Source organism: Malania oleifera, chromosome 12 (genome assembly GCF_029873635.1).
Source record: "Malania oleifera isolate guangnan ecotype guangnan chromosome 12, ASM2987363v1, whole genome shotgun sequence".
Taxonomy (NCBI): Eukaryota; Viridiplantae; Streptophyta; class Magnoliopsida; order Santalales; family Ximeniaceae; genus Malania; species Malania oleifera.
In genome coordinates, this window is record NC_080428.1 from 4,915,706 (window position 1) to 4,927,873 (window position 12,168).

A 12,168-nucleotide genomic window follows, 5' to 3' on the forward strand; every position below is an offset into this window, starting at 1 on the left:
TACCACACACACCCTCCAATCCTCTCTCCCCTCTTGCCAGCCCCCTGCACCTTCGCCTAGTGGGGAATAGATATTTTGGGACCTCTGCCTCCGGCAACTAGACAAAGGAAATTCTTGTTGGTAGCAATCGATTACTTCACAAAGTGGGTAGAATTCGAAGCCTTGGCCCATATAACTGAGCGGAACATCACCCGATTCGTCTAGACATCGGTGGTCTGTCGATTCGGAATTCCGTGGGCCATAATCACCGATCACGGGAGACAGTTCGATAATGAGTGCTTCAGAAAATTCTGCTCGGACTTATCAATTAAACTACTCTTCGCGTCAGTAGCACATCCCCAAAGCAATGGACAGGTCAAAAACATGAATCGTACCATACTATACAGTTTAAGGACAAGGCTTGAATCTATGAAGGGAAGATGGGTGGAAGAGCTCCCCTCCATCATCTGGGCATACCACACAACCCAGCGAGCCGTGACAGGGGAAACCCCATTCATGCTAGCCTTTGGGGTAGAAGCTGTCATCCCGGCAGAGGTGGGTATCCCCTCTTGGCGGAGGCAATACTTCAACGAGCAGGACAACAACGAAGAGCTCAGGGCAGAAATAGACTTTCTAAAAGAGAAACATGAACAGGTCGGCATAAAAATCGCCGCTTACCAACAAAGGGTGGCAAGATACTACAACCATCGAGTAAGAGTGCGGAACTTCCAGCCCAGAGACTTGGTCCTCAAGAAGAATCGAATTAGCACACAAGAATCAGGCTCGCACAAGCTAAAGCCAAACTGGGAAGGTCCATACCGAGTTGCAGCAGAGATCAAACCGGGGACATACAAATTGGAGGAGATAGGGGGAAAGAAAATTCATAACACATGGAACTCTGATATGTTGAAAAAGTAATATTCATAAAGTGTTTCATACAACATAGAAATAAATTTTCAATTACAGCAGTTGTACTACTTCAATAAGGTTAAACAAAGCTACAAACGAAATTTCAGCAGTCTAGCTCACTTTGTTCCCCTCTCCCGCTTCCTCCTCTCCCCCCTCTTCCTCTTCGTCCATCTCCTCTACAGAGTCTGGACTCTCTTCTCCATAACCGTGCGAACACACACCCTCCAAAGGGAGATCCGAGTGCTTAGTTCTCACTTGTTCCCAGCACCTCCTAAACCCTACTCGATAGGTCTTCACGGTGTCAAAGACAAACCGCCAAGAGCCCTTATACTTCTTCACTGCGGTTCGGGCCACATCAGTAACGGTAGCTGCAGGAATTTCCTCTCTGCGGATCCGCTCGATTTCCGCCTGAAGGGCACGTTCCTAGTTCTCAGCATCGTGGAGTTCATTTTGAGAAATTACATATTTCTCTCTTGCATCCAATGTCTGGCGGTACATCTCGGCCACCTTTTCTTCTTGCGCCAAGGCCATTGTCGCCAGCTGAAAAGAGAAACAGGGGAAAGCAGATTAGTAAAACTCCACCGTAAGAGGAAAAATAACCCAGCTGAAAAGTATATCTGATAAGAGGTGTGTCGGATCTTCGCTGAAAGAATGTCAGGAAGAGAGCACTGAGCCTACACATAGTCCTCCACATGGACCGCCTGGTGTAGAGTGGAGGCAGAACGGGTCAGCTTATGAAAATTTGCCTTAGTATAAGCCGTGGGGACTGGAGGAGGAGCCGCAATGTTCTCGCTAGTAGGGGCTTCACTATCACCTACAGCGGGTGCATCCCTCTAAGATGATTCTCCCTCGAGCTCCCTTCTCTTCTTTCTGCTCCTGCTTACTCTCTGCTTCTTAGCCTCCCCCATAAGAGATTCGTATTTTTTAAAATCCATATCTGCAGAGATATAGAGAAAAGATGAAAACACCAACAACAGCGGGAATATCCGAACGCATATATAGAAATCAAAGGCTAGATAAGACTTAGGGAAATGGGGCTAATCCCCCACTGCAAGAGGACACGCTCCTGGAGTAGCTCCTCATGAGGGACAATCCTTTGCTCGCCAAGGACTCGCAATTCTTTCAAGATGGCCTGCTCATCAGGGGAGAGCCTCAGAAGAATGTGGTGCACCCAAACTACAAAGAAAAGAGCGAAAGGAAAACAAGTAAGTCAACGGATAACCTACACGCAGCCCTGCATAAAAAGGAGGATGGGGATAGACAACGTTATCGTACAGAGGAGCATACCAGACAAGAGAGCCCATATAGTTCAACTCTCCTGAGGCAAAAAAGTACCGGGACTTCCAATTGTGTATGGAAGAGCTGCCCGGTGTGAAAAGCTTATAACCTGGCAAATAGTTGAAATAATACAGTTCCTTCTCTACAAAGTGCTTTTGCATCTGGAAACAACTCCTAAAGAGAGGAACTGTGGGCTGATGGCCCAGACGAAGCAGGAGGACGAAAAAACAGGTAAGCTAAAGGTAGGAATTCAGAACCAATTGTGAGGGGGCTATTCGGCAAAAGCTTAGTACGTTAGAGATAAAGAGTGGAAAAGGGAGTCTGAAACCTAGATCCAAATAATCAGTGTACAGACAAAGCTCCTTAGAGCCCGAATCAAAAGCTGATTCTGAGCTGGTAGGCAGCCGAACAGTAATATTAGAGGGGATGGCAAAAAAGTATCGAACATCCTGTAGATCCAAGGGAGTCAGGTCACATCGAGCGCTCTTTACAGTAGTCGGAGCCCTCGCCGATTGCGAGGAAGATTTCATCAGGAAAGTAAAAGGTGGAACGAGCGAGAAACAAAGCTTTTACAAACGGATCAAACAGGCGAGCCTCCCATGAAAACAAGGAAGGCAAAATGCCAAAACAGATCAAAACAATAAATTTTGCGTGAAAACAACAAAGTTACCATACAAGAAAAGATCAGGCAAGCAAAGTTCAAGCAAGAACAGTGAAAAACATAAAGAACAATAAAACAAACATGCAATTCAATGCAGAGACGGAGAAAAGCAGGGAAAGAGGATAAGGGAGAGCGTACCTAACAACAAGTAGGGACCCCTTTAGATGAAGATGAGAAACGAATGAAGGGGCCCCTGCCTTTATAGAGAGAGGGCTGCATGAATCCCCGAGGAAGCAGGAATCTCGAAAAGTCTCGTCTACAAAAAAAAGGATTGCGTCTCGAGAGAAAGGACACAGAAATCCTTGTACATACGAAAAATCCCTGTACGCGCATGGCCGTGACGCCAATGCTGAGAATTCGCAACTTCCCGAGGATATACAACGCCTTAAAAGGACAACGTTGCTTTGGAAAAAGCATCAGACTGACACCCCCATAAATGAGAACATCTCATTTATGTGACTTCCCAAGGTACGACACACTTAAACATGCATTTATCACACTTCTGCAGGATAGATGATGCCTTAAAAGGACAACGATGTTGCCTTAGAAAAAGCGTCAAACTGACACCCCCCATAAATGAAGACGACTCATTAGGCGAAATGGGCCCAACTGACGAGTACGACTTGTGAGGCCAACAACAGCCCAGCAAATGAGCACGACTCATTAGGCGAAATGGGCCCAATTGACGAGTACGACTCATGAGGCCGACAACAGCCCAGCAAATGAGCAGACTCATTAGGCGAAACGGGCCCAACTAACGAGTACGACTTGTGAGGCCAACAACAACCCAGCAAATGAGTACAACTCATTAGGTGAAACAAGCCCAAATGAAGAGCGCCGCTCTTGAGGCTAACAACAAGCCAGCCGAGAAGCCGCACAAGAAAGCTACTCGGCAAAATGTGCTTCATGTAGCAACTTGACAAGATCCATCCAAAGAAGCGCTTCATGAAGTAGCCCAGCAAGTATGCTCCATAAGGCAACTCAGCAAAAACTGCTCCGTAAAAAAGTTCCACGAAGCAGGTCGAAAAATTTGCTTCACAAGGTAGCCCGGCTAGAACTGCTCCGCAAAAACGCTCCATGAACCAGCCCGGCCAGAACCAATTCAGTAAGATTGCCATTGAAGCGGCTCGGAAAGATCAAGTCGACAAAACCCTATTCGACAAGCAAGCCATAAATCATCTCGACAAAATTGCTTCACGAAGCAACTCGACTAGAGCTGCTCGGAAAAAGTGTTTCACGTGGCAGCTCGAAAAAAGCTCTTCATGAAGTAGCCCAGAAATTCTGCTCCATGAAGCAGCTCGGTAAGACATGCTCCGCAAAAAGAACTTCATGAAACAACTCGAAAAAAATTCTCCATGAAGCAGCCTGGTAGAAGCGCTTCATGAGACGATTCGACAGATTTGCTCCATGAAGCGACTCGACAGTAGCAGCTCAAAAAAGGACATCTTGGAAAAGGATAGCTCGAAGGGACAGCTCGGCAAGAACCAACTTGGCAAGAACCGACTTGGTAAATTTTCTCCATGTAGCGGCTCGGCAATAGCAGCTCGAAAAAAGTACAATTTAAAATAGACAACTCGGCAAGAACCAGCCCGGCAAGAATCGGCTCAATTAATTCGCTCCATGGAGCGGAGCTTAGAAAAGAGCTTGGCGAAGAAATCGGCTCGACAAGAATCAACTCGGTAAAATTGCCCACTTAACAGCTTGGAAAACACCTGCCCGGCAAGAATTAGCTTGGTAAGATTGCCCTTGTAGCGGCTCGGAAAAATCAGGTCAGCAAAACCATGGCCAATAAGCAGGCCATAGAGCAGCTCGGCTAAAAAAAAAGGGCCTAGGACGCAGCCTGGAAAAACAGCTCAATAAGGTTAGCCCAAGTAGCAGCTCGGCTCGGAGCAACAACTTGGACAAATAATAATTTCGAGAGCATCATATACGTATCCGCAGTAAGAGCGAAAATGCGGGGACACAACAACTTTTCAAAATTCTATCCAGAAATTTGAAACTGAAGGGGGGGGGGGACAACTGATATGCCCAAAATAAACTAGCCAATAATAGCAAGTCAACACGTAGCCTGCACCCTCCTGAGTCAAACCTTCTGACGAGAGCAATCAACTCCAACTCAATAAAAAGGAGGAGAAATCCACGCCAGCGGCTTAAATAGTCGAGTGATAGGCACAAACACTTTATGACCTTGGAGCGATTCACGCCCCCACGCAATGAAGACTAATCAATAAGGGTCAACTCGAGCCCCTATAAGAAGGGATGTGGGGAAGAAGTCAAGGTTAGTCATTCAACTCATTCTACTGTTGCATTCAGCCTCTATAGAGCATTCCTTTCACTTAGGCATCGGAGTGATCCCCTAGAGTATACCCTGGGTCCTCCAAGTCTTTCTGTTTCCATCTTTTTCAGCCCCCCCAGAGATCAAGAGTAATCTTATCAGTCATCACTGATTTTATCCCGCAACATTGTTCATTTGGGCACAATCAATTGACACCATCTATGGGAAACTACTTTTAAATGATTTCGATAAGATCAATTAATTAGGATTACTCTCAAAATCAAGATGATACATCTTGGATCCCATCATAAAGAGGACTAAGGTCTCAAATTAGGCAAATAGAATGAGTTGGCCTCACTACGCCTCTTATATCTTCTATTGCAATATATAATGTAGTTGAGTTGTAAGCATTAATGAGGTATCTTACAAAGCCAATCGACTAAGGGATGAAAATACTGCCAACGAGACAACCAATATTGTTGAATCATTACATCAAGCCCAACACTTATCAGATACGAAGATGTGAATTGAAGTGTCTTGTTGACTTATGCTACACAATCAAGGGAGACATCAACCTTTAGTGGGTCTAAGACAAAGGGTTATTGTGACGGTGAACATAAGAAGATGGGTATTTCAAAACACGAACCTTGGCAAATTTTTGATCTTGGGATAGGACTCTTTAATCTACATAGAGACGGTGTAAAGAATACGAAGAAAAAATATGTGTTGGCTTAATGGATCAAGCAAAAAAAGGAAGAGTGAGAGAGAGAGAGAGAGAGAGAGAGAGAGAGAGAGAGAGAGAGAGAGAGAGAGGAAAGTACCCGAGGTGCTGGAAAAAGTGAGGTGCCAAAAAAACTCTAAAAGTGTCTAACAAAGGAAAGAAGGTTGTTGCTCTAGTATTAGATCCCTACAAACACTCTCTCCCATTTGTTAATAGTATTTTAGATGTGTTAACCTAGTTAGAAAACTAAGGGGGATGGATTGGATGTTTTATAAAGAATTAAATTTTAATAATTTAATAAAAAAACAATTATGCATAAGTAAAACTAGTTAAATCACCTTACAAGAAATACATGCTTTATAGTGTTTCAACCCTTTAGGTTGAATATGTAAAATTAGTAAAAGAGGGATTAAGATTCAAACAAAGAAATTTAAAAGAAAGACATTCTTTGTTCTCTTCAAACTTCATAAGAGAACTACTAGATATGAAAGCATCTTAAGGGAAGAAAATAAAAGAAATAATTCAGCATTTGGAACATATTATTAATACATAATACATAAACTAAAATGTGGCTAAATTTGTTGAGTAGTAACCACTACTTGTCAGGAGATACAAAAAAACCATCTATAGATTCAATAATTTAACCATTTCCTTATTTGAAACCTATACTTTTGATATAAAGAAGTTATGGTCGACCAAATATTATATTTAATTTGTTCACTAAATCTCAAAAAATAAACTTTGTACAAGAAAGGTCATGTTATAAATGGCACAACACTTGCACACCACAAGAACAAGTGTGTCACATCCTATAACATGGTACCGGACAATATTGATAAGAAACTATTAAAAATTTCAAAAATAAACAAGTGTTCCATGCATGTTGTATCGATCTTTTTACAAAATTGCTATAGAATAATATTTTACCTATTAAGTAGGGGTTATTCGTAAAAATCAATATATTCACAATAGATTTTGGTGTACCCTTTAATCTTCACTACTATAGTAGACCAAGAAGGAACACGTGACAACTAATGTGTCATTGAAAAAATGCCTAAGCTCCACCTTGAAGATTGGTGTGATTGAAGTTGAACTTAAGCTAAAAGATTTGGGATCAAGCCACTTAAATTTCTTGCCTCTAAACCTTTAAAGTGTATGACCAAGTTTGAGAGCATTAATAGCAGAAAACTTTGAACGATGAAAAAACTTAGACCATATAAGGATCAAAGGGTCATTGCAAGGAGTCAAAAATAAGAAATAGGCAGTTGAATCCATATACACATATAGTTATAACCTTGATCCCAAATAATGAGATTGCAAAAAAAGAATAAAAAGTGGCTGAAAAGACTTGCATTCAACAACAAAATAGTTGACATTGAGAATACTAACATGACTTCTCCTCTACCATAAGTGAACATATGACACCAAATGACCATGATACAAGAATGTAAGGAATAGTTGATAAGGCAAAGATGCCAAGGTTTGTTTCTTGTAACAACAATGACATACATGATAGGAGGATAACCAAAAATTTTCATTGGAGGAAGATTTACATAAAGAATACGAAGATTAATAAATGGATGATTTTTTTTCCCAAAGATCGAATGCTCCTAGAAGAGAACAAAAGACTAACTAAATAAAATTATTATGTAGGATGTGGAGGCCATCCCTACCATTAGACCCTACTCAAAGGGTTTAAATGGATTTGAACGGCCCTGCAGGAAAAATTGAGAAGAAGCTTATTCCCAAGACAGCTATCCAATTTGGTAGCCTTCTAGCCGTGGAATTTGATTAAAAACTTATGTTTGTGATCCCTACAAAGTTCAAAGCCGAGGAAGCACAAAATTTAGATTAAGAGTCACCTTGGCGCATATCAAGTGTAATATTTGAACCAACAAAAATATAGAGCCCATAATCATTATAGGTTTTGAAAGCAAGTATATTGAGAAGACCTTAATAGATATGAGGCAACAACTTAACTAATTGTAGATGAAGGTCATTATACGTGGTAAGACTAGTAACAATGTTTTAGTTAACCATAAGGATGTAATCAATATACTAGCCTCAACAATGCTAATGAAATTATCTATTTTTGAATTGGTATGAATTTCTCTAAATGTATGGAGCTTCACTAGGTATAGTAAAAATACAAAGATGGATACAAAAAGATTATTATTATTTTATTAATTTTTGTTTTTTTTTTGCATATGTATATGTATATGCTTAATTTCATGACAATGGTGCCGAGGAAGCACAAAATTTAGATTAAGAGTCACCTTGGCGCATATCAAGTGTAATATTTGAACCAACAAAAATATAGAGCCCATAATCATTATAGGTTTTGAAAGCAAGTATATTGAGAAGACCTTAATAGATATGAGGCAACAACTTAACTAATTGTAGATGAAGGTCATTATACGTGGTAAGACTAGTAACAATGTGTTAGTTAACCATAAGGATGTAATCAATATCCTAGCCTCAACAATGCTAATGAAATTATCTATTTTTGAACTGGTATGAATTTCTCTAAATGTATGGAGCTTCACTAGGTATAGGAAAAATACAAAGATGGATACAAAAAGATTATTATTATTTTATTAATTTTTGTTTTTTTTTTGCATATGTATATGTATATGCTTAATTTCATGACAATGGTGCCGAGGAAGCACAAAATTTAGATTAAGAGTCACCTTGGCGCATATCAAGTGTAATATTTGAACCAACAAAAATATAGAGCCCATAATCATTATAGGTTTTGAAAGCAAGTATATTGAGAAGACCTTAATAGATATGAGGCAACAACTTAACTAATTGTAGATGAAGGTCATTATACGTGGTAAGACTAGTAACAATGTGTTAGTTAACCATAAGGATGTAATCAATATCCTAGCCTCAACAATGCTAATGAAATTATCTATTTTTGAACTGGTATGAATTTCTCTAAATGTATGGAGCTTCACTAGGTATAGGAAAAATACAAAGATGGATACAAAAAGATTATTATTATTTTATTAATTTTTGTATTTTTTTTTGCATATGTATATGTATATGCTTAATTTCATGACAATGGTAAACAAAAAGCAACCCCATATGCTTAATGGAAATGTCCAAACCAACCTAGCTCTTGATGCATATAGTTTGTGCAGTTTAAGGATTGAACTGTCTATGATACACTCCATGCTTAACCTGTTTTATTTTCTCAATCATGGCTCTTGCCCTATTAGCAGCCCCCATAACTTGAAGAGTCATCTCACATGCCTGGTGATCCAATGCCAAAAACATGACCTCCCAATATTTATAACATTGCTCCTAAGACTCAAGGAGTGATCTCATTAAGTTAAAATTAGGCAAGGAATCTTCCACGAGTTTCTTTGTCGTACTAGAATCTAGTATAATGCATTGTTCGATAGAGTTTGGATTTATTTGAACATAGGTGTTTTGATAATAAAGGATTTCCTAGTTTGGATGTGTACAACTTAGATAATATTGGGGATTCCATAGTAATATCTATGGAATATCAGGGAAGGTTGCAACAATTAATTAATCACCTAAGACAACCTAGAAGAGGAGAATAAAATGAGCAAAAAGATAAGGGAATTTCACGTAAGGGAATTTCACGTAATTAAATTCCATGTGAAAGCACCATTTCGCTTAAGCATAGGAGAGTTTTTGGGATCACTGACTCTAGTCACCCCTAGTTATTTCATAGGTATTAATTAAAAGTACTAATAGGAAGCACTTCATTGGAATTCAGTTCAAAAACTGATTTAAAAACTTGGCACCATATGTGGGAACATTAAGTGAATAGCTATGGTTTGCTCATGTTCTTGCTAGAGAAATAAATAGAGGAGTTTAAGAAGACAAGTTTGAACACTGATCTTAGTGTTATATTGTTAGGAGAACCCTCCAAACAAGAAGAATTTGTATGAGGAGTAACTTCATGAGAAGTTCTTATGCAAGATTAGTTCCAACCTATACAAGGGCAAATGTAGCTACTAGAGCAAAATGTTTAAACACTATTATCAAATGATAAAAAAGGCAAGAAGAAAAGTAACCAAAATATAGAAAACCCAAAACCCTAAAGGATAAGGCAAATGAAACCCAAAGGAGTTTAGCCCCTTCTAAACACTGCATAGTGTATAGGCCGAACAAGCAATTTATGCATGTCAAAAGAAAATTTGAAGCTGGAGAGTGAAACCAAAAAATGAAGCTAAAGATTTGAGTAGATAATATTTTGTGGATATAAAATGAGATAAATGAAGAAATTCCATTCTTAAAGGAAATAATGGTGAACCTTTACCTATTAATTCTTAGATGCTGGTTATGGAGTCATAGATGACATCACAAACTTTATAGATGATCTTAAGACGTTCTAGGCTCTTAAGTTGTTGCACAATGCAATGATGCCATCATGTGTTGCATTTTTCTAACAATTCAATATTCTATTTATGAGTCTTTTGTCACTAGTTCACATGTGAGAAAGACTTCCCTAAGCCTTGTCAGAGGCCTAGAATCGTTAAGGGAATACCTTTAAGGTTTTAATTTTTGAAGTGTTAGAGGTTCACAAATGTGAACAAGGAGTTTCTGTAGCCACTATGATGCATTAGCTAAAGCTTTCTAAACTTGTTTTTCCCTTTTAAAGAAGCTTTACAAAACTTTTCCGTTATTGTTAAATGACTAAAATGATATTGTAATAGAAAAGAAGTAGAGTATGCAAAGACAAAAATTGAACATGAGAGAGATGATAAAGGGAATGAAAGAGTTATTGAAAACTTGAAATCATCAGAGAGAGAAACAAAAAAAGAATATAAGCTTTTACCAAAGGAGTAAATGCCAAAGAAAAAGTTCAACCACTTTAGTCCTTTAAACACTTCTAGAGATCAAATGGTGATGTACATAAGGGAAGATCCAAGACCATAGTGGTTAGATACCATACCAGGAATACACACACTGAGGATTGCTTGCTATTGAAGAATGCAATTGAATCCTTTATCTAGAAAAGTCCATTAACAAGAGCGCCTAAATGAGCAAAGATGGATCTTAAAAAATCTGGATCATTCATATCATTTTCAAACCAAGACTATAAAATGCTGCAACTACTCCCTAATGATGCTTTGGTAGTCACCTTGGCCACTGCAAATGTTAATGTGAAACGTGTTCTAGTTGAGAATTGGACTGACATATATACTAGGGGTGTTTCATTATATGAAAATTGGTGTAGATCATTTATGTTGTTTTTTTCAAAAGAAAGCATTTTTTTAAAAAATAAAATCATGTGAATTTTCAACATAACTCGTAACACATTCAAACTGAGACATCCGATCATCACATTCTAAACAAATAGTTGATCTACAATCGAGAAATATATTATTATCGTAATCTATCGTAGTTGGGTTGCCACCGTCATTGGAAGTGTAATAGTACTGTAATAATGAACAACATCCCCTTTTAATCCTACCAAAGGAGTAGCTATTGGCTCAAACGGTTGCGTTCCATCTTCATGACTTCTAATACAAACCAAAACATTATGTTTAATGAACTCTTGTTGTCAATTAAGATCCTTATTGCAATTACCAAGGATACTACCAATGCATCATTATGAGGTGTCTACACTCCCTTGATATCCTCCCATATAAATGTAATTGCTTCCCTTGACCTTGAGCTTCTTTTGCCTCTCTTGGTCCTCCTATGCATCTTGGTGTTCAATCATATAAACTTGCCATGCGTATCCTTATAAGCAGCACCACTATCTCCTCCTAGCAATTCCACCAAATGTTACTAGAATCTCCATTGTCACATGTTCTTCTCCTGGTGTAGACTCTAGTCTCTTGTCTTTCTTCACAAATATTTTCCCTTTCTTCTTTTACAAATTTCAAAAAATGTTCATATCAAATTAAAGCCTCAGTCTCATTTTTCAAGTGTATGCAATCTTTCGTATCATGCACATTGTCTCCATGAAACTTGTAGTACTTCACAAAATCATGCTTGTGTGGTGGGGCCTTTATGGCTTCATGCCATCTCATATAGCCTTTCTCATCAATTTGCATCAATACATAGGTACAAGAGACATTTAGGGGAGTACGTCTTTGGTACTATGGGTTTGCCTCCCATCCATAGTTGAATTAGGATGCTTATGACTATCATTTTTCTTCTCCCCCTTCAACACATCTTCTATACTCCTTTACATCCTTTCTCTTCAAATCTACTTTGTTCCTCCTAGTTGTCATCACCTTATCCAGGTTGATATATATATTTGCTCAAGCTATTAATTCACCCATGTTTGCTAGGGTTTCTTGCCTAGTGATATCAATAACTCTGGAGGATGAAAATGGTTGTTAAATCTGC